Here is a 22627-nt window from a genome sequence, read left to right as displayed (position 1 = left end):
CCAACAATTAAACTTCTCTAGAGGTTTTGGTTCTCTGTGGTGGGGTCTTATTCAAGCCCTAAATATACCTGTGACCAAATTCCCAAGAAAGGAACATCTCCTGAGTGTAGAAAATATGAACACACTGGTTTTTGTTGGTGCTGTTGACCTTCAAACTCATTCTGTAGAGAGAGAACAGACCAATATCTTATCAGAACCTGTAAAAAAATTTTCTTACTTGCAAAGAATTTTAGAAATGGCCAAATTCGTTCTGCCCTTAGTCTCCACTGGATGAGTCTCTGGAGCCTGTGTGCAAGTAAACCTCAGTGTAAATTATAGCTTAAGCAGCAATAAAAGCAACTGCTATCTAAGAGTATAATGGTTGTCACAACACCTCCAGCCACATCTGCTGAAAATTTCAGCAACAAAAAAGTGGAAGCCAGGTCTCAAGCTAGCTGACTAATAGCATTTCCCTTCTGGAGACATTTTCAATAGGTTGAAATGTAATTTCAAATAGGCATTTAAAAAGTTTGCAAGTTTCCTATGAAGCCAAAATCCTGTAAGATTTTATTTCAGAAGTGCTGACACATACACAACATTAGATGCAGACCAGGACTTCAGTAGCTGTTGAGTAAAATGACCATAGTTGGGTCTTTTTCCAATATCATGGCTGCTTAGTACTGAATAAGAACAGCAAACGTATTTGGGAGTGAGCAACAACAAAACTGAAGAGTCACATCAGCCTCACACAAGAATCCAATTTCCAGGTTCTTAGGAGCAAAAGAAGTCCTACTTCAGCCAGCCAGAGAATGCCAGACTGACTACAGGGCACCAATTCCTGGGCAAACCTCAGCAGCTTTGTTTTTGTGCAGTTCCCAGATCAAACATGTGATACAACAGGCAAGTTATCCAACATAAGACTGACAATTAAAATTTGTCAAACCACATATGTTTCCATGAAATATTCCTGCTTCAGCACATACACATTTTCCAACGGCATCAGCTTTGTTGAAACATTCCTACTCAGTTCCTACTCAGCTCCTACTCAGCTTGTGGAAGCAAGCTCTAGCTAGTGCTGCTTGCTCCCAGAATTACAATTTCTTTTCATACAAGCAACAGGAGAGCTATCATTACGACCTTACCAAGATCCTTTGAGCATGCAAATGGACAGGGTAATTCTGTTACTGTCATTCATCAGCTGTAGCAAATTGTGTACATGTGCTCCCTTAACCAATTTGTCACAGTACTTAGAAACACATTGGCCCACACTAAATAGACAGGACTGACCAGCTCTGCAACTCTCTATTAATTACTGTGGAATCATAACCTAGCACAGGTAGGTGCTTTTCAGAGTGGAGCTACAGAGATGAATTTGGTTTTGGAAATAGGCACCTGCACAGTCCATAAAAGCCCAGCTGAGAAAGGAAAGCATGTTCCAATTAATCACTAATGACTTACTTTGCTTTGTGTTGAACAGACTGTGCTGAACAAAGCAAACCTAGAGCTTGGAGTATTTAAGCAAAAACACAAAGTAGTACATTGAGAGACTATAAAAGGAAGCACTATATAAGAAATCACATTTCTGCATGTTTTCACAGGATCACCTAGGCATGCACAGTACAGGGTACAGCTGCAATACTGGGGCCATGGAGTTCTCACACTTCAGTAGGCCATGTAGGAGGCATCAGATACTCTGCAAATTACTGAATTCTCTATTAGAAAGAACACAGTTCTTTCTGTAGAACAGAAAATCCAGTCACTTAGATTCCCACAATCAAAGAGGTCCATCAGTGTGTGAAGACCATCAGGTCCCCACTGTCACAGCCTTGCCCAGTCACTGCTGGCCACCAGGGATGCTGGTGACCAGACTAAAGACACAAACATCGGGACAAAGTGATAGGGTCTCCTAGACATATGGTTACATCTCCTCGTATGGTATGGTGGCCACAAGCACTGTGTGCTCAGTGACCTGCCTCCCCATGAGCAGCCCCCAGGGCAGCTGCAGAGTAGCCTAAATAGATGGGTCCAAGCACCAAACATCCCAGGAGATGGCCTCCAAAGCTACACTGAGATGACATTGGGGTGCTCTTCAAGGAGTCCCTCACCTCTGGTGTCACCCCTCTGAGTTCCCTTTGGCGCAAGGATTGTTTCCTATTTATAACTTGTATCAAGTTTGAAGCCTCTGGCTGTTACTGACATAGGGGTGACTCTGACCAAGAAGGCCCAAATTAACTTATACTGCAATTAAGTAGATTTGTAAATGCACTGAAGTAATTACTGTGGCTCATTACCGACCAAGGGACAGAATTACAGACCTGTGCTCATCTGTACAGCCCATGTATCAGGCACCACATTTCATCCAGAAGAAGACAGACAGAGCCATCATGAGAGATTTTCTCTTCCACAAGTTCAAACTTAAAAGAGTTAAAATAAAAAGGACCTCTGCCCCAGCTGCATAAATAAGAATATTTCCACTCAGAACAGAACTGAAATGGAGGTTAGATAAGCAAGGCCTTGGCAGCAGGAAAAATAAACAAAGCCAGTCCCTGCTACGCCCACTGAGAAGCAGCTTGTTTTGCCATGAAGCAGTTTGTCACACAAGATCTGCAAAGACTCACTGGCAGGCAAGAGCAGCCCATCTAGGTTTCTATGAGCCCAGACAGGAGGAGGAATGGCTCTCACTTAGGATGTTTCCAGTGTTGTGACGGGAGGACAAAGCTGCAGCCCATCCAGACGCTCAGCAGCACACTAGATGTTCTCTGGGCAGAGGGCTAACTGGAGGCTACCCTGATTCCAATGCACTGTGTCAGCTGAGAACAGGAAGCCAGTTTAATCAGACCTTGTAATTCCCTGGCAATCCTCACTTCCCTTGAAAAGGTTTTCCACTAATAACAGCCCATCTTGGCTCAGACAGTGGTGGGAGGCTGGGGTCCTTCTGCTGAGATCTCAATACTAAGTTGAAAACAAGAGATATATACGATCTGGGCAGACATCAGAGCACTCACTTCCACACACCTCTCTAAGGGGTCTCAGAGGTTTAGGGGACAGGTCTGAGCTCACCCCAACACCCTTTCAGAAATTACAGTATTGCAGTCACTCATGAAGGAGCTTCAGCCCAGCATCCTCATGCTGCTGACAGAAGCAGCACGGCTGTGCTGGGCCCAGCTGCACCCACTAACCTCCTCTGTCCTCTGGGACACCTCACCCTTTTTTGCTTTGGGTAGGCTGGCTGATAGCTCCTTGACTGAAGGGATGATTCAGATACAGCTCTAGCAAGAAGAAACTCTTGTGATGTGGCAGTGACACAGAATGCAGCATCTCTGTTTTTGTTGCTCAAGTGTCCTTTCCTCTCCTGCACCTCCCTCAGCTCTCTTCCTCTAATTTTATTCCCAGACCCGAGTGATTGCTTTTAACAAAGATGGTTGAGTCATTTCCCAGCTCTGATGTGCCATCTACCAAATGCTTCAGATGACTGATGTCTTAAGAAAGAACCCTGCCTGTTCCCTTGCTGCACATCTTAAAGCCACCAAAATGGAGCAATTATACCCATTTTCTGTGACAAAGAACAAATAGACCTGTCATTATCACAGCTTCCCCTTGGAAAGGCAGTGGGTGAGAGAAGGAAACACATGATCAGTGTCACAACAACAACAGGCTGATGCATGCCACCAACCACAGCTGTGACTCTACATCAGGAAGGTGTCTCTTCATGCATGCAAATAATAAAGTCCGTGAAAGATTGACCTGGGCATTACAGGAAGGCACCACTGTTCAGTGGTGAGTCCAAGGAAGCAGTGGTGCCCCTGCAGTGGAGCCTCTGCCAGACAGCTGCCACTACACCTGTGGCCCAGCTCTGTGCTCTCAGTCCAGACTCCAGAGGACATTAGGCATGGCACATCTGACTCCCCATGCAGCATGGGCTCAGAAGAACATACCTCCAGAACAGGCAAGGCAGCCCTCTGGGGAGGTGCATTACTCTGCTCTGACTTTCCAACACAACACCCATCTCTGACAGGGACAGAATTCTGTCAGACAACTGACAAGTAACCCTTGTATGAGGCTACAGAATATTTTTCTGTGGCTTCACATCCACTGTGGGAGAACATGTGTACCTTTGGCTTTTATTCCCTCCTATACATAGTCCCATAAAGGATGCTGAAGGTTAGCAGAGGAATGACCATGCCTACAATCCCCAGGCAACACTGGCATCTGTTGTGCATTTTGGCAAGGCAGTGTACAGAGCATCTTGCTGGTACACCCTGACTACCTCAAGCAACCAAAGCCACACAGTGCATCCCTCCCTCCCCACACCCCTCATGTCCCCACAACTCCCCCACCCTTTCTTGGTCACCACCTTCTCCTGGACATAAACTGATTGGCTATTGCCTGGCTCAGAAGATGCCTGACATGCTCCAGTGTGCCTCACAGCAATGACTGGCAACAAGGAGGGGAGGCAGCAGGCCCTGATCTCTACAGAAGACTCACGTGCAGAAGGTTGGAGATGCTTTGTTCAGCCATAGTGTGGGGCTGACAGACGAAGGAAGAACAAGTAGAAGAGACAAGGCAAGTAGACAATGCACAGTCCTCAGACCTTCCTTGCATGCCCCTTGTCTGGCTGCACAATAATATTTAGAACTTGGATGCCATCACAAATTTCAACAAGCAATACAGAAAATCTTTCACCTGCCTGACGAATCCCTTTTCAAGGGGTCTGTAGCACTCCAGCTTTTCCCTTCCTTCTTTCCCATCTCATGTTCTCTGCCCTCATATTCTACTCCTCATCCTTCTCCCTTTTCACAGTGTATAACTCTTCCAACCATCACATGGGCTTCTAAAACATTGAACCTCTCACACCTGAGTCAAGCCCTTTCCATCTCATGGCTAAGGCTCTCCTCTCCCTGCTCCTCTCTCATGAGCCCAGCAAAGCCCCTTTCCCCAGTGACTGCTGTCTCCAGTCAACATGGACATGTTACACACTAGCACAACCCCTACCAGCCACTGCTCCTCATCCTTTGCTGTTTTAAGCTCAAACCAACACAATATAACTATGCAAGTTTGAGTCATAGCTTCCTGTTCCCATCTAACAGGAGTCAGATGCTGTGATTTGCTAAGGTCTAATCCTGCAAGTCGAAAGTCAGAGACCAGAGAGACCTCAGTTGTCTCAGTCATTTCCCTGCACTCAGCCTTCAAACTCCTGACTGGAGTCAAACAAAACAATCTAATGAGAAGCCTATGGCTTGAGCCTGCCCTTTTACTGGTTCAACATTTTATATTGCTGAAATAAAAGCATGAGAGCAGAAAAAAGGTAAAGACCTACACTCAAGAGTCTGGAAAGCAATATACTACTTGCACTGTTGGTAGGAGATTGGTAGATTGGCAGGATTTATAAGTAAGTCAACTCATGCTTATGTTTCAGGTTTCAGCCTAGCCTACAACTCTCAAAAAAGCCATGCACACCTTCCCATCCACAAAGGACAGTCCCAGGGAACAGCTCTTTCAGGCATTTTGTCTGTTTTAGCAGTGTGAATACCCTTGGACAAAAGTCATCATTGCTCTGTGGCAGGGTCACCGATCCAGCCTTGCCAATAGTACAGCAAAGTTTTCTTTAAAGCTGAGCACTTGTCTCCCCAGAGCAATTCTCTGCCTCAGATACCACTGCCTGTCAACTCATTTCTCTGTTGTCATCGGAAAGAAGAAATAACAAGTGAAAAATACAAACCAGTGTGGCCTGGGAAAAATTCTGACAGCCTGACAAAAGAAAGCAGAGGAAGTATCTACTTGTTTGTACATTTTGAGATCTTTGAATAAAGATTTCCCTGAAAAAACATCGTGACTTCCTCTAACCACACGAAGAAAAGATGTCAGCTTGCATCTCATCAGATTTTCTAGTGTAAATTCTAAACCAGGTATTTAGATGGATGATGCTGTTCCATGACAGTAATGTTCCTTCTGAGAAGCACTACCTGCATTTAAAAACACAAACTAAACCAAACCCTCTAAAAGAACAGAGTGTACAGAAACTACATACCACCCACTCAGCCTTACAGATGCAAAACAACTGAACCCACAACGAAGAAAATAAACAGGGAAGGCAGCCAGAGCACAATGCCTGGCTCAGGCAGCAGCAGCTCTATCACAGAGGTGGGTAAATGGCTGCACAAACACAGCCCTGGGCAGGGGGTCCCTTGGGTCACCCCAGAGACCCCTCCAGAGCTGCCAGGGGTTCCAGCTGCCTCCTGCTCTTGCATTCTTCTCTAGCACCTGAGCTTATTTCTCAATATGAAGCCCACTTGCAGAGATGTAGTGCCCCAGACTTCCCCAAGCACAGTACGAACATGCTTGGCCCCTGTTAGTTCAGACACTTCAGGAAGGGCAGCAAGGCTAACACGGGAAATGGAAGGGAAAGCTGATATGGGAAGATCTCAATAAAGAGCACAACAATAGGATGACACAGAGTCAACAAAGGACAGAGCAAGGGAATTTTCCTTGTGTATGGACACAAAACAAACCCTGATGAACCTGGTCAAGCAGTGCAAGAGGCTCTTGGAGAGGCTGTGGATTCACCATTAATGAAGATATTTGGAAATCAGCCAGATATGGCCCCGAGTGGCTTTGCAGTTGGTCTTGCTTTGAGTGGATGGAAGGACCAGGTGATCTTCACAGATCTCTTCCAGTCCAAATCAAAACAATGATGTTTGATCAAAAGCTACCATTAAGAATTGGAATAAAACAGGTGCTTGAGAATGGCTATTCACAGTATTTAGGAAGAGAACTGTGATCAGGGGGAGAAATCAAATGCAGAACAATTTAGAAATATTCTATTATTAAAAAGAACACCATCAAATATGTTTCACTGAAATCACAGGCCAGCTATACGCCTGACATTCCTGTATTGCTGGATGCATCCAGAATGGGAAAGCTAGACTGAGGAGAAAAGGAGAAGCATCTTTCTCCACCTTCAAGAGATGTCTTTCCTGCCCACCATGCTGTCCATGTTGCAGAAGGGAGGGTTATGGATCTGCCCCAGGAAGAGGCAGCTCCCTGTCCAGTGCTGACAGGTTCTGGCAGGCAGGAGTGACCTCTCCTGGAGACTGCCAGCCTGGTAGCCCTGCTCCAGGGATGACAGGAGCCCAGCCACAGGCTCTGATTGTCCCTGTTTGGCCAGAGTGCAAGAGAGAGGCCCCTAACAAATCTCTGCAGGCACCCCAGTGTCAGCCCCCAAGACACACTTACAGTAGACACCCACCATAGCATTGTCAGCCTACAGAGAAACACATCTTTGGAAAGCACCTCTGTTTTGTATTTGGCATGAGCAGGTTTACCAGATATTTAAGTGCTCTCTGCTTCATCCATAAACACAGTTCTTTAAGTAGATTTGATAGAAAAGATACTTAAATCCAAATGGCCTATTCCAGTTAACCTGTCTTTGGAACAGGGTAAAATGCAGAAAGGTGACTGTAGAGAACTGTGACAGTTATTAAAAGTAGTGACCTAATTAGTCACAATTATATAATTACAGAAAAATTGGAGTTGGGAGGGACTTCTGGAAGTCACCTCATCCAGGCTTCTGCACAAACAGGTGTGATTAGGTGATGAGGTTGCTCAGGTTGTCTGGTTCAGTTTTAGTATCTGCAGAGACATAAATTCCACTCTCTAGGAAAGGTGCTTATCTTTTTATGGGCTCAGGTCTTTTTAAAACACAGTCCCATGTTTAGTGACATCACTGGTTTATTTTATGTAGATAACTCTATCAGTACATTTATGTCAGGAATGATTTTATAGCCTCGCTTGACATTGTCATATGAAAACAGAAATCTACAACATTAGTGTTACTCATGGAAAGCAGGTAGCATTAACTATGATACCAAAATGGTGAGCTTAGAAAGATAAGATGTACAGGCTCAGACGTACAGGCCCATTTAAAAGCCTGTCCAAGATGACAAAGTAAGTTGCACATGATGGTAGTTAATGCATCCCAATTTGGATCACTGATATGGTAGTAAAGGATGGGGAGGGTTACATGGATACAGTGGAAGACAGTCCCTCACAAAATAGCATCTCCATACGGGATGGTTAAAATCTGACTCTACCAAAGGGTCATGGTACATAGTTCAACATGATCTTGTTGCTAGAACAAATGTGATTCTTGGACCTAAAAGCACAAAAAAAACCCTGCAATAGCAGAGATGTGGCATTATCTTGTACACTGCTGTTGAAACAGCAGAGGAAACTACTCCACTGTATCAAGACAGAATGTGAGTTTTATGTCAGTGCTCATAGTTTAAAGACAACACAGAAATGGTCAAGAGTTCAGGGAAGAGCTTCAAGAAAGATACAGCATCTGGAAAACATACTTCTAGCAAGAATCTTCAGAAGGTCGATCCAAGTTTACCCAACAGAAGGTCAAAAGATGATTCATAATTACCAGCACCAGAAGAAATTATAAGAAATAAGTCTTTTTAATCAGGTAGAGAGAAAAAAAACAGGAATATAATTTGATGTGGTGGTTAGAAGCCAAGCAAATTCAGAGGAACTATAGGGGGCACTGTCTAACAAAAGCCATTAACTATCAGAACCATTTACATAGGAATGGGATAAGCTTCCACAGTTTGAGGCCTTGAATGGAAGACAAACCAGACTTTTTTCAAAGACACAATGCATCTCAAGAAATGCTGGAGCAGAAATTATTGAGTGAGATTTATTGTCAGAACAGATAATCATAAAGTTCCTGCTGGTCTTAAAAAATATGAAAAGTGCCCAAGAAGAACAGAAGAGATCTCCGAAAACAGTGAAATACATCTGAACAAATTGTGCTGTGTTATGAAAGAGATTTTAATTGCTATTAGAAGTTGAAAAAAAATGAAATCTTTTGAAAGCCACAATTTCTTTAAATATTAAAAATCTAGTAAGGAAATCCTTCACATACCTGGCAATAACTGAAGAAAAGAGGAAGGACATCTGTAGAAAACAAAAAAGGTCACAGAAGTATTCCCTTTCTGCAAAACTTGAGTGTAAATGTAGACGAATTTTGGTGCAACTGAGAGCAACACCTGGCCTCTCATTTTAAACAAATAAGGCAGAGATTTGTACTCTCATAAAATCAAACACAGAAAACAAAGGAAGGTGTAAAAACTACAGGCTAGAGATTGCTCAGTGTTGTTGAGTTTGCTCAGTTTTGGAAAGCTGGCCTTGTGCCTCGTGTTTTTGTATATTTGCAGAGGATTTGTGGGTGCAGAACAGCACCAAAGCAGCCACTTTGTGCTGGTGCCAGTGACGATGCACAGTTGCAGGCTGCAAGGGAGACTCAGGCTCTGGCAGAGGGTTGCTTGGGAAATGCTGTTTTGATGTGAAACCAGATGGTGTTTCTGTGGTGTTTTGCTTTCAGATTTCTGGGTTTGCTCAAATCCAGGAAACACAGGAGGAGGGAAACCACAAGCAGATGAAAACATACCCAACTAACAAATAGAGTTTGCACAAGCTCCCCTGTGTACAGTCTGGGGAGAAATGTAACCCTGGCCTTTCCCACTGGAGCCACACTGGGACCCAGCACAGAGGAGCCATGCAGACAGTGGGAGACCTACAAACCCTGCTCCTTGGGCAGATGGGAAAGGAAACAGGAACTCAAAACAGAATAATGCTTTACAGAAGATTTTTTTTTTCTAAAATAAATCCCAACAACCACCAGCTGGTTCTCATTTCAGTCTGCAGATGAATAGATTTCGAGCAGAAAACAGCAACAGATGCCTTGGTGCTGCTCTGCAGGAAGCAGAGAGGCAATTATCCACATGGAACTCACCCCTGGGATTTACAACCCAGGAGGCTGTGCCATGCCAAGCTGGCCCACAGCCCAAGAGCTGCACCCTGCCAATGCCTACTGTTGTTGCTCTTCCAGCCCTAGGTGCATCCCTCTGGGGCATCACAGGGCATAGCTGTGCTCTGGGAGATGGAATAAAGGCTGTCCTTTCCTTTCACATCCTCAGAACTGCTCATGAGGCAGGGAAGTGTGGAGGGAGGCACAAGAAGAGAGCTAGAACAGACAAGGCAAGACTTTCACAGGTGTCCCCAGGAGGGAGAATGGGGCCTGTGCTGAGCTCTCAATGGTATATTTTGGCAAGAGAAAGCAAAGATGACCTGCCAGTTACAGGTTTTACCTACTCAAGTCCCCGTGGTTTTTCATTGCTTAGATGCAAGGGAGGAGAGCTGAGGGCCACAGCCTTTCAGGAAGAGTGTCACCTCCCTCCATGTGCACCCTACTCTGTGTGAGAAAGCCCCTTAAAACCAGCTCCACACAGGCATTGCTGCACTTGCCCTGAGAGCCTCTCTGCTTGGTCTGCAAATCTGCTTGACCACAAGGGTCCAAGTTGCACCAAGTGACACACAGGAGCCCTGGGACACAGTCCAGCCATCCAAAGTCAACCTCCCCCTACCTGGGGCTTACCATGTCTCACACCACCACCTCATCCTCAGCCACAGGGGTCTACCTGATAGAGCAGCAGCAGCTTCAGCCACAAAGCCAGCAGTGGGAAGTCCAGTAGGCAGGGAATTAGCTTTACAAGGTGGCTGCATGTTTCCTATACTTCCAAAGACCACCCCTGTGCCAAGAAGGGGACTAGGAGACTGGAGCTACTTTCATAGCTTTTACAGAGCCTACAAAATCCTCTCTCCAAGCAGGTGTATATAAGGAAGCTGCACTGCTGGATTAGTTGCAGCTGAGCCTTGAGGAGGAGGCAGCAGGTTGGGTTGATGCTGGGACAGGACACACATATGTGTGATGCAGAGGCAGCCTCAGAACTGTCTATCCCACCATTCCTGCTTCCCAGGGCTCTTCCTGGGGCAGCTAGGTGTGCTGCAAGGTTGTTTGATAGCTGCTGGAGCTGGGGTCAAATAAGAAAAAATATGGGTAGGGATTAGCACACTGGGTTTGTGGCAATCACTTTCTCTTCTAAGGGTGGGGTCTTGTGTGTTTTCCAGCCATTCCCATCCGTGCCACAGTCAGCATCCTTTAGTGCTAAGCCTAGATCATAAACTTCCTGGGATGGACTCCGTGTCAATTTGTATATAAAACAAAAGGACAGCACATACATGCTTTATATAAACACATATTGGAGTAAGGAACTCTGCCACAGTTAACATTTCCTCAGGTCAACCCGAGCCCTTGTTATGATTGCAAATGGTTTTTCAAGAACAGCTCTTCCCGTCAAGGAATGTGCGTTTTAAATATCTGTAACATATCGTGCACGGACACATGGCTCTGTCAAAAGTGCACATACACGCTCCACACTCCAGTACTACCGGCTTACATTTACCTCAAGCTCTCTCCTGATCAACAATCTTCCAAAAGCCAGAACACTTTTCAGGCATCCTGTTTGGAGAGTAACCTGGACTTGCTACTTCGTGTCACATCAGCTTGTTGTGACAAATCAAGAGGATTGATTGGCTTTCTGCGCTCCTAGAAAAGCAGATTATGATTTCTTTCAGGCTAAATAGTCCCGTTTCTCTGACTGTTCCTGCCACCTTAGAACTGCCTGGCACAGGAAGCTGACAGCCCTGGTGAGGGAAAGGGCCACAGAGGAACACAGGACTAGCAGGCAGTAATTCTTGCACTTGTTTAGAGCTGGACTAAAAATAGAGATTCTTGAACCCGTTTCATCGCTAAAAGCCTGCATAATTCAGACAAGTTTTACCAGTAAATTGCAGCTACAAAGGAAAAACCCACAGCCTTAAAAGGTCTCTGGAAGCCCATCCAAAACAGTGTTCTGTCCAAGAGCCCTTTATGGGAGGGCGGTGGAGGACAGGGTGGGAACTTAGATGCTAAAGACAGTTCTGGGCTGTCGGGAAAAGAGCAAACTTTGCCCCCAGTCTCTGGTGTGTGCCTGCCACCAGGACAGCATGTCCAAGCGCTCTGAACTCAAAGCAAGAGGCAGCCCTTTGCTTACTCATTTCTGTACTGCGAGCCCCAGAATACGTGCACAGTGCGTACTGCCTCTGCCCTGGGAGCTGTCTTCAAGGGAACTACGGGAAATGAGGAGGAATCTTTGCTTATCAGAGTGCAATGCAAGCCTTTTAGGAAAAGTTCTACCCCTGTATTTATATAAACATCCAAAAACAAAGCCAAACATTAAGTGCATTTTCAAAAAAATCCTAAAGAAATACAACCCCCACATACACAGACCTTGCTCCCCTCATTGCTCAGGTGAGATCTCCCCTTTGTTTCTGCAACGCTGTGAGTGTAAGGAGTTGACATTCTCCACCAGCCTCCTGCCTTCAAGTGTCATTTCTGGTTTCCTCTCCTACTCCTTAAGCCTCTGCTTGCTTCCTCCTTCCTTCTCACAGTCTGCCCTCAGCATTTCCTCAACACAAAACAGAGCCTGTGACCTTCTGCAGATAGTGTAGTCAAATATGAACTGTCAGAGGTCATCCCTTCTCATTTGGCCTATAAAGAGTTTCCCCACAAGTGTTCAGTTTTATTTCATCAGCTACCACTTTCAGATGTTCATACATGAAAACTTTATTTTAATTCCAAATGCTAAACCCGCTACTTAAATCCAATATCTCAAACGCCCTCTCACTAGGTGAGGAGCAGCACCTATCCCTGAAAATGCAGGGGGGAAAATTCAGCTGAGCCAAGATGAAAAAGGTGGGTTTACTCCCCAGCTGAAAGCATTGCAGAACTTTTAGTAGACATGACGATGCCCAAGCTTTAATACATAACACACATCTCAAAGCTGACTTCCATGAAAAATCTGCATCAGGGTAAATCCATCTTTGTCGTGAGTAGGAATAGCTGTGAGAAGGCAGTTGACACTTCAGGCTCTGAATTCAGGAGTGCATGAGTGGAAGGACATTTGTGACTCAAACCTGTTGGTAAGATCATTAAATGTCCTTTCCATCTTTCCGTGCAGCTATTTGGACTGCTGTCTGACACTCCTGGCACCAGCCCTCTGTGAGAGGGGGATGGTTTCATCTGTATTTGCACAGGGGAATTTACTGAACAATTAAATCAGCAACAGCTCCCCCAAGGCTCCAGCTGGCACAACAAGTAAGGCACCAAGGCAGGAAGCAGCCAAGAATGTGGGGCAGTGAGCCAGGAGCAGCTGCCTTCTCCATGGGACTTCAGGTGCTATTCCCACTCTCAGCAGAGTGGTCTCTGACGTGTCCTGGGCACGCTGTCATGGTGCAGGGCCTGGAGTCATGCAAGCAAAAATGCTGCTGGGGCTTCCCATTTAGGCCTGCAGCATCATCAGAGAGACAGGTGCACTTACAGATGGCAGACCAAATTTTCCCAGTAAGCATCTACCTAGAAATAATGGGGGAAGCCCAGGCAGGGAAAATAAGCATGGTGACATTCAGCAAAACTCCTCCACTTTCATGATAAATTAATTAGTCTGGAGGCAGTGAGCTGAAGCATCCCCAGCTTGTTGCAGCACAGTGAGTCATCCCCTACTCTTTCCACTGCTTGAAGACAGCCCTGCTCAAAAGCCAAATGCATCTGTGGAAACACAGTGAAACAGAATTGACACGAGCTAAGAGGTAAGGGCTGCCATTTGGCTTTTGCTGCAACCCTTATACAATCAAGTTAAAGGAGTAATATTTAATTGGAAAATTGTAACTGCCCTACTGGTGTTGAGAGGATGACACACAGCTGGTAAGTCAGATTTATTGGCATTTTCCAGGCAACAAATGACAGGTCACAAGACCCTGACAGTGCATGGATGGAGGTCAACAGTAGCCACAAGGATTGTCTAGTCAGCCTTCAAAGTTGACATAATTAGAAATATGATCTGCCTGCTTACCTCCGGCCAAGTCTTCTTTCCTCTCACGAGCAGTGAAACAAAATAAGGAGAAAAAGATTGGCTAATATTCCTTGAAGGCTTGTTTGCATCTACACATTAACATGTCTGATGGGTTCTGTTGCTACCAGGCTTAACCTTTTAAATAATAAAGAAACAACAACTTAGCAGCATTGTGAAAATTCCCATATCGTCCTGAAATGTTTATTGTGACTCTCAAAACATATTAACCATATTTTGCACATCATAAAACATATAACTGGGTCTCAGGTCAGGAGAGAGAAAAATGGACCAGTACCATTGTATTCTTGATTAAATGCAACAATTCCCATCATAGCAAAGAATTTATTACTATTATGCTGACGCAGGGCCAGGATCATGCATCCAAAACTGTCTCAGGTATCACACTCAACAGGCTTTCTGCATAGTACTGTTCATGAACCCCTTCTGATCTGCATTTCAGATGCCTGGTTTTGAATATAAGAGATATAAATAGATCAAGGCCAGATCAAGTGGTCTTCAAAGTCACTATGACAAATGCTGAAGGACAGCAATGCACCATTAATGTAGCAATATTTTCCTGAATTTCTCCTATGGCAACCTCTATCAGACCCCAGATCTCTCATGTTAGACCCCAGCCCTGTGTCAGGGCTTTCTCCTTTGCCTGCCACCCCTTTCCCAGGGAAGTCAGGCAGTAGGTTACCATTAGTATTATTCCTAAGACATGTTAAAATTGATTTAGAATTGATGAAAGATGACAGCCCCAAAGTCCAGGACAGAGCAGTGAGGCAAGCTGCCTAGGTACTGCCTGGTATCAAAATTTCTCCAGGAAAAGGGGGCATTTAATCTTTTAAATAATTAATCATTTAATCTTCAGCCTGCTCCAGGTTTCCTTCCCTGAGAATACCAATTAATGTTCAATATGGCATTTTCTAAAATATAACTTTGAACAGTTTATGAACTTGGCAAGGATGGTGAACTCACCAGAGACCACAGAGTGGCCATGAGATGACTGTCAGCCAGGATTTTTGAACACAATTAGCTAGGGTCATGTTCTGAGAAGTGACTCAGAAATGAGTGACTCTCTAACCTTTTTTGCCAGCCTTGCTTCTTTGCCTCCTAATGATTGCTAAATTGAATCTGAAGCAACTCCACTGATGACAGGAACAAGAGCTCTGATTCCTGGGAACAAGTGTTGATGACAGAGGAATAGCTGGTTTAGTAAAGCACTGGTTCCTGGGCTCTGCTCCATCAGATGAATGTTTCCTTATTATGTCCCCAAAATCCCCTGGGCAGGGGAACATGCAGTAGAAGCACACTCAGTTATTTTTCAGAGACTTGCCCCTCCAGGCTGTCAAAGATCTGAAGGAGCTGGCAACCAGCCCACACTTATTCTGATAAATGCTATTTGCAACTAAAAATGGATTAAAATAGTCTCTGAAAGCTTGTCTGAAGTGGAGCAAGCAGTCTTCTTCAGAAATGCCATTAGCAGGAAGATGTGGAGAGGGATATTCTGAGGGCTGCTTATTTTTGGCTTTCACCCCACTTTGTCATTTGCCCTGGCCAAATATAAAGGATAAGGAAATTATAATTAGCACTTGGGGCACTGTCAATGGGAACAGCAAACAGGCCATGGTCAAAGTTCAAACTCTAGTTTCCTCTGCTTCTTCATCCATTCCCCTCTCCATGATATGGAGCCAGAGAATCTGAACTTTGGCCACGGTGTCCACCAGACAACATGGATTCTCCATTTACCACAAAATGGTGATATATCAAGAACTAGGCACTGGCCATCTTTTTCTTGCCTGCCTGTCCTGCACTTAGTCTTGTGGATATCCAAATATTCCCTTCACAGCTATCTGGAAGTGAGAGAAATGCAGAAGTTTGAAGGGAGAATTTTTAAAGAAAGGAAAGTGCCAATTTCCCATTACATTTTTAATCACTAAATAGCCATATACAATTATATAATGGAACTGGGAGGAAGAGATGAGCTGATGCTGTGAGAAGACAGGTGCACAGGGGAAAAAAATATTGAGCCTTAGGTCTTAGAAGACAAGCTGTTAGACCAGGATTTCCAAAAGCTCGTCCCACTGCTGTAAGACAGTAGCTGACAACAGTGGTGGGAGCTTTGCCATGTCTACACTGGGAGCAGAGTGAGTCTCTTGGTCCAATATCCACCACAAATTCAGGAGCTTTTGCTGTTTCCAGAGTTAGCTGTTGCAGCTCAGCTCTCCAAACTAATTCTTCTCAGGCGGGACACCCCCACTAAATCCCAGACATGACCAAATAGAAGAAGATGGGGATCCTGTCTCCATCTGCTTAGCTCATTGCTCTGTATGCCCACCTCCTCAGCACCGTGAGGCTTCCCTGGCCAGCAGACCAGATGCCCATTTCAGTCTCAACAAACTGCTTGCTACTTCTTCCCAGCCTCCTGGGGGTCAGTGTACCTCATCACACATCACAGGTCACAGGCAGAGCAATGTATTTTGGTTTCATGGTGAGCTGGGATACAGTCTGTCGCTCAGAATAATCCTAGAGTTTTGTACACAGCCAGGACCTACGACACCAGGTTTGCTCTTAATTCACATTCCCACTATTCAATGTTCCCACAGCACCTCGAAGTTGTTGCAGGTTTTATCCTCTGTGCCATAGGTCTGAAGTTAGTTTGCAATGAATGCACTGCGTGCAGGGAGTGCTCTGTGATCTGTGGTGGGAGGGATGCAGGAATCAGGTAGGAAATTCCAATTGTGCCTTTCCAGACATCAGGGTACCCCGTTCAATGGCAATTCTTCTTTAAGGTACACTATGACTCGAGCTTTGCTGTCTTACCCTGTTTTCCACAGTCTCCAGACTCTTCCTAGCCTACATTACCAGCCTTTCCTTCTCCTAGTTGATATTCTGGTAATCATCAGCCATGAACAAAAAATTCAGTTACAGCTGATACTGATATTCAACCCAAGGTGGCAAGCTTACTACTGCTTAATAGCAATAGCCTCCTGCCTCCATGTAAATATATTTTTGCATTGAAGTACTTGTGCTTTACATATTTATTAGTTAATTACAATTAAGAAATTAGAAAATTAATCCTGTGTATGTAATGAATCATAAATTAATGTATTTTCCCTTAAAAGCATCATGGGTAATGGTAAGGAATTTGTAAGAACTTAGCTGTCTATTTCACATATCTTCATAATCCTTACCTTCTTCCTTCACATATTTGCTGACATGATTCTGTGCATAGTCTTCCTTTTGGTATAGATTTGCAGGTTGCAGATCTTTGCACAGGAATTCACAATACTCTGCTCCACTGACTGATCTGCTAGGATTCGTCCAGTCTTCCTGCTTAGAAATCCACATTAATCCCTGTATAAAGACTAAGAAAGACAAAATGTCATTAGTTTTGTGTTGCCTTTTAGTTAACAGGAATAAATTCACAAAAAGCCATCGTTCATAAAAGGAATAAACAGAACAGGTTGTTTCAAAACCTCATTGTCTCCCTCTGATATGAAACTGCTGGAAAGTCATGATTACTTTTTAATAGTTGATGCATTTCCCCTCTCTCTTCCCAGCCTCCCAAGAATACTGGAATCCCATTTTAATGCTCTTTCTTTCCATAACAGGAAGTGTGGAAAGTGTTATAGAAGCAAAAGGAGAGATATTTGCCAGACCAGAGGTTTCCAAGAGCCAAGATAGTGAGAAAAAATCCCGAACTAGCACAAGATTTACAGTCAAATCGCCAGAGCTGGGACTCAGAGCTGAGTTACAGTGACATGAGTTACCATGAGTAACCAGCCACGCACACAGGACGAGCCAGGACTATGGCAAGGCAACTGAAATGAAGCTTAGCCTGTGATGACAGACAGTAAGATGATCTGCTCATGCTGGGCTGCAGCACGTACACTCAGACAGCTGCCCCAGCTCAGCAGCTGCACTGGGACTTGCAATGGCATGGCAAAGCCAGGCAGCGTGGGAGCCCTTTAGAACCCAGAGCCCTTCAAAGCAAATTGTCCCTTAGGGATGTCTTTGTCACAGGGCACCCAAGAACACAACAGAAGCAGGCGACATGACCACAGGACACTCTGCTGCATCTTCCCAGGGCAGGCTGAGTGTGTACTCCTCAAACTGGTGCCCCAGGAGCCAGAGGAAAGGGGTCATAGCAGCAGAGAGAGCATGCAAGAGTTGTCACTGCAAGAGGAGTAGTCACTGCCCCCAGGTTTTGGTCCCTTTGCCCTCTCACGTGTCACCTCCACCCCTTTCCCATAGCTACAGCCAAGCAGGCTGCAGGTTTCCCTTTATGAAAATAATGCCTGCCCAGCCTTAGGTCAGCCACCTCCTGCCCCCATGTAGCAGGTTAAATAGCAGCAGTGACACATCAGCTGTACTGAGGACACCTCCAAAGGTGTCTGGCTTTAGGAGATGGAAAGCCACTGCAGAATCCCCAGAAACCACCCTGGTCTACAGGCCAGAAACAGCACTTCATTCGTTACTGCCATGAAGGCTCCAGGAAATGTTTGAAGCATGACAGGAACCATCACTCTGCAGCACCAATTGCATCATGTACTGACTGGCACAAGATAAATGGGATGCTCGTGCCCTGTACTCCTTGATCCTATCAGCTGCAAGAGAAAGCAAAGCTCAGCCTCAGAGAGGACAGAACTGTATGTACCTCATACGGCAGAAGAGACTTACAGGGGTGGGACAAGTGTGCCACAGTATGCAATTCTTCTCAATATTCCCCGTGTGCCCACAGCTGGCTCTGGAACAGTGGAGCTGCTGGACTTCCATTTTACAGAGAGGTAGACTCTGAACGCTAAAAACTGTCCTGAAGACTTTCTCACCTGAAATGTTAAAGGGATGTTTTAGTACAAGTGCCCACCTCACTTTTTGCTCACGGCAGGGCACAGTACTGGAATGTCCCATAGCAAAGTTTTCTACCAGGTCCCCCCACTTTGGTCCCAGGACTGACAGATCTTATTGACCTCACAGGGCTTTTTGTGGCAAGAAGACAGGACTAGAAACTGGTAGCAAGAAATGCACTGCAAGGGATATATTTTGAGCTAGGCTAAAAATAGAGCTCTGACCCTGCTTGTTTATATATAGCAAGATCTATATGTGTGCTTGCTGGCAGTAAGTCACTGTAGGGGCAAAGACACCCCTGCAATTCACCCCACAGTTCTGCTGAAAGAGCAAACTGTTGGGTTCAGCTCTTAGGTGGCTCCAGAACAGTGTCCCCCAAGGGCAGAGGGGCAGCAAGGGTGGCTGCCCCATGGGCAGAGGTGGCAGATCCTGGTGTGAAACAGCCCTGAAAATATCTTCTCCAGGACATCACACGGGACAAATCCACAACGAGGGGCAGCACCACCAGCTCAGGACTGCAGCTGAAGGGTTCTGCAGCACTCTCCTGCACAGGACTTGTGTGGTCTCCTTGCAGACACCTTGGGAGAAGCTGAAGAGTGGCAAAGAAGGCACAGTGCTGTAATATGGAAGGTGTAGACCTTGCAACAGCACAGCAAACTTCAAGTACAAGACTCTGGCTTGTGGCCAACATCTGGGCTGCAGAACAAACCCTTTCCTTTCACCTCACTGCACCCAAACACTCACACTCCACTCTGGCACTTCATCTAGAACCATGTGCCTTGGGCTTTTGTCATGATAGCTCAAGACACATTCATTCCTATCTTTAAATCCCAGTCCTTGTCTTTGCACAAGATTCTCAATTTCTGCTCAGAAAAAAAGCACCACATTTCTGGTCCTCCTCTGTATAGAAAAGTGTTTGCGTCTCTTGAACTGTAGTTGAAAACAAGGAAAATAAACCAAAATTAATACTTTGTTTAGTCTCAAAACTTTTTCTGCACATAACTCCTATTTTTCACAGCCTGAAGCCATGGCTGAGCAGGCAGGGGCAAATAGGGCTGATTGCCTGAGTTCTCTATGCAGAATCAAACCAGGTGTCTGATCCTGTTACATCAGGACATTGCTCTGCTGAGCCTGTATGCAAAGAGTAATCCTCTCTCTTGCCTTAGGCCTCTTGAGTCCTCCTTGTGCCCATGGTATTAAACACACCAGAAGAATTGCTTTTAAAACCCAACAGGATTATAAATATCAAAAAGCAATTCAAAGCCCTGCACCCTTCTTCAATACCACATTGCCCTCAAGGTGTGGACCTTGTAGACCTCCATTGCCTGAGACCAGCCCTGGTTTTGTAAGCACTTCCTGAGATGCCTGTGAGCTCCAGAATCAGGAGCTGGTTTTGAAATCATCTTCCTTCTCTGTGATCCTTTGAGCAGCCATGAAAGGCTTAACTAATTGTGCACTGTGCTGCCTCACCACCAGCAGCTTCCCACATGGCTGTGGCAATCAGGGCTCCCAAGTAGCCCACAGCTAGCTCACGAGTTGCCTGGCAATGCCAAGCTCCTTGGTGTCTCCTCACCTATGGATAGGTTCAGCCAAGAATTAGGTTCCCAGGGCTCACTGTACAAGACAGGGAGATGGTTAAGGTAGTGGCAGAGGAAGCTGGAAGACAGCTGGGTAGCAGGAGGGGCCAAGGAGAAGGGCTTTGGTGGCAGCCTCTAGGCTAAGAGCAGCATGTGTCTCTCCTCAGAACCATGGAGCTTGAGACCCTGCCTAGGGTGACAAAACCAGACACAGAGCTGCAGATAGGGGTTCCATTGTCACCTCTGTCTACACATCCCTCCAGGATGTGGTGAAATCAGGTTTAATCCCAGAGCCAAATCAGGCAGAGTAAGGATGGGACACAAATCTTCATTTCTGTCCCACCAAAGGTTAGTGCTCTATCTGCTGGACTGCAGGACAAAGTAACACAAAAATGCCAATGTTTGTTGGCATTTATCTGAAGTCTATTCTAGGAGACCTGGTCTGAGTGAAGTTATGGGGTCAGGGCAGTCTGACACTTCAGACAGTGTGCTGGGCAGAAAACCAGAAACTTGATTTTCATGATTAACTGAGCACCTACAGGTTTAAGGTGGAGTGATTGTGACACTTAAATGTTAGGTACAGAATCCCAAAGACACAGTGGGTTCCATTTGAATTCAGTTCTTCAGGACTAGCAGTGCTGACTTCGGGGTGGATGTTCAGCCTTAGCTTTGCCCTCTGAGATCTGGCAGGACAACAGATTCAATATCTGGTATTGACATGACGAATTCCAATGCCTGCACTAAGCAGATAACTGAATGTAAAATGCATTAATAAAACAAAAAAGGAAATGTATTAAAGAAGAATTACATAAACAATATTAATATAGACCTATTAAAAAACAATGAATTAAATTAATAAATAACAGCTCCTGGAATCATCTGTTTCTGGGATCCTGTTTTCTGAGACTGTGCTCTAAATAATAAAACTCCCAGAGCTGAGAACACTGGAGGTTATCTCACACTTGCAGCATGACTCCAGCACAGCCCTGCCAGTCAGTCCAGAGAAGAGGAACTCTTTATTTGACAACTGTAGCCCCACGAAGTGTGTGGTGGCCCCAAGGCCACAGTAAAAGCTTCTGCCACTGCACTGCTGCACCCTCAGGTACCACATGGTCATGTGTAGGGGAGCTTGTCTGGATAATACAGAATACATCCCTAATGAAAATACAATTACCCTTTGGGGGTTATGCAGCCAAGGCCAATACAGACAGATGGCTTTCTTACCTGAACGTTGTCCTGGTTCATGGATAGATCCATCCTGTCTGGGCTTGGATGTTCTGTCACACCAGCCCAGAGAAAAACTCTTCTGCTGCAAGCCAGTCCCCCATGCAGAGTGCAACGTGCTTCAGTCTACATCACTTCCTTTTGAAGTATCAGTGCTCCCTGGGAGTTGTTTCCTACCCAGAAGATAAATGCTGGATCAGACTGGTGGTAGAATTACATCCAGCCCCAACCTGCTTCCCCTGGTTCATGCCCTGCAGACAGGATGCTGATGTGCATAAAGTGCATGCATTGCTATGGTCAGGCTCTTGGGAAAAGAAGGAGGCAGATAAGGAGAGAGAGCTGTGCTTCCCACTCATGCAGAGACTTTGGAAGAATCACGAATGAAATGCTAACCACATTCCTCACCTCATCACAAAATCCTCTCTGCTGACCCCTTGTTAGGAGCAGAAGTCACAAGCAAGGCCCCAGTGAGAAGCAGCAGCCTCAGGTCTGCCATGCAATGCACTGGCTGTATTGCAAAAGCCAGTATTTGATTTTATTGCAAAAGATACAAGGATATGTGGTTTCCACAGCATGAGGAGCATTTTGTTCTTTCAACTGATCAATAACCCAGGACTGAGCAGAAACCCCTCTTCTAAAAGCCTTTTTGGATCCCCGTTTGCTGGAACCTGATATGTAAGGGCATTCATGAGCTGAACATTTTGTCTCCAGGGAACATTGCACAGAGGGAGAGCTGCTGGTTGTTAAACAACCAATCCAGTTCACTAAAACACACAGAAAGGATTAACAGGCACCGTTTATCTCTTGGATTTTATTTGCTGTCTTCTTGTCCCAGCTAACAGCAAAATAAACCTGACCTCAGCTCAGATATAGCCACACAAAAAGTGTGGAGAGCACCAAGTGGGGCTCAAAGCAGGCTCAGTGGTGTGGCCAAGGGGAAAACAGATCACAGAGGACACTTTCTGGTGTGGATTACCATGCTGCCCATCTGCACAGCAAGCCTCCCACAGCCCAACCTGCCCTTCCTAGTTCTTCCACAGCCTGATGCTATCAGACATCATCCTCTTTCATGGTGGCACCTGTGGTTCCTAGGATATAGAGCAGTACCTGTTTCCACAGCTTCTCACAGATTCAGCATTGCTGTGCATCAAGTGTCAACAAAGATGCCCAGAGTGTCCAAGCCTTTGTAGCATTCACCCC

At 45.4% G+C, this 22627-nt stretch overlaps 1 long non-coding RNA gene across 2 annotated transcripts in view; it reads right to left on the bottom strand.

The window, feature by feature from the left end:
- LOC148223304 (uncharacterized) overlaps positions 1 to 21946 on the bottom strand; it is a 33972-nt gene extending 12026 nt beyond the window's left edge. The window contains exons 1-5 of one of the 2 annotated variants that reach the window (XR_015804416.1): positions 21833 to 21941; positions 21428 to 21600; positions 18459 to 18607; positions 16970 to 17143; positions 13952 to 15328 (exon numbers count right to left, since the gene is read on the bottom strand). This is a non-coding gene — a long non-coding RNA (uncharacterized LOC148223304). Of the gene's footprint in view, positions 1 to 13951; positions 15329 to 16969; positions 17144 to 18458; positions 18608 to 21427; positions 21601 to 21832 lie in introns of those variants that run through there. The other variant, XR_015804415.1, reaches the window with a different exon arrangement.
- Between the last annotated feature and the right edge of the window lie 681 nt (positions 21947 to 22627).

The sequence above is a fragment of the Sturnus vulgaris genome, chromosome 6 (genome assembly GCF_052056855.1).
Source record: "Sturnus vulgaris isolate bStuVul1 chromosome 6, bStuVul1.hap1, whole genome shotgun sequence".
Classification (NCBI taxonomy): Eukaryota; Metazoa; Chordata; class Aves; order Passeriformes; family Sturnidae; genus Sturnus; species Sturnus vulgaris.
The sequence above is the reverse complement of the archived record's forward strand: the minus strand, read 5'-3'. Positions and strand labels throughout refer to the sequence as shown.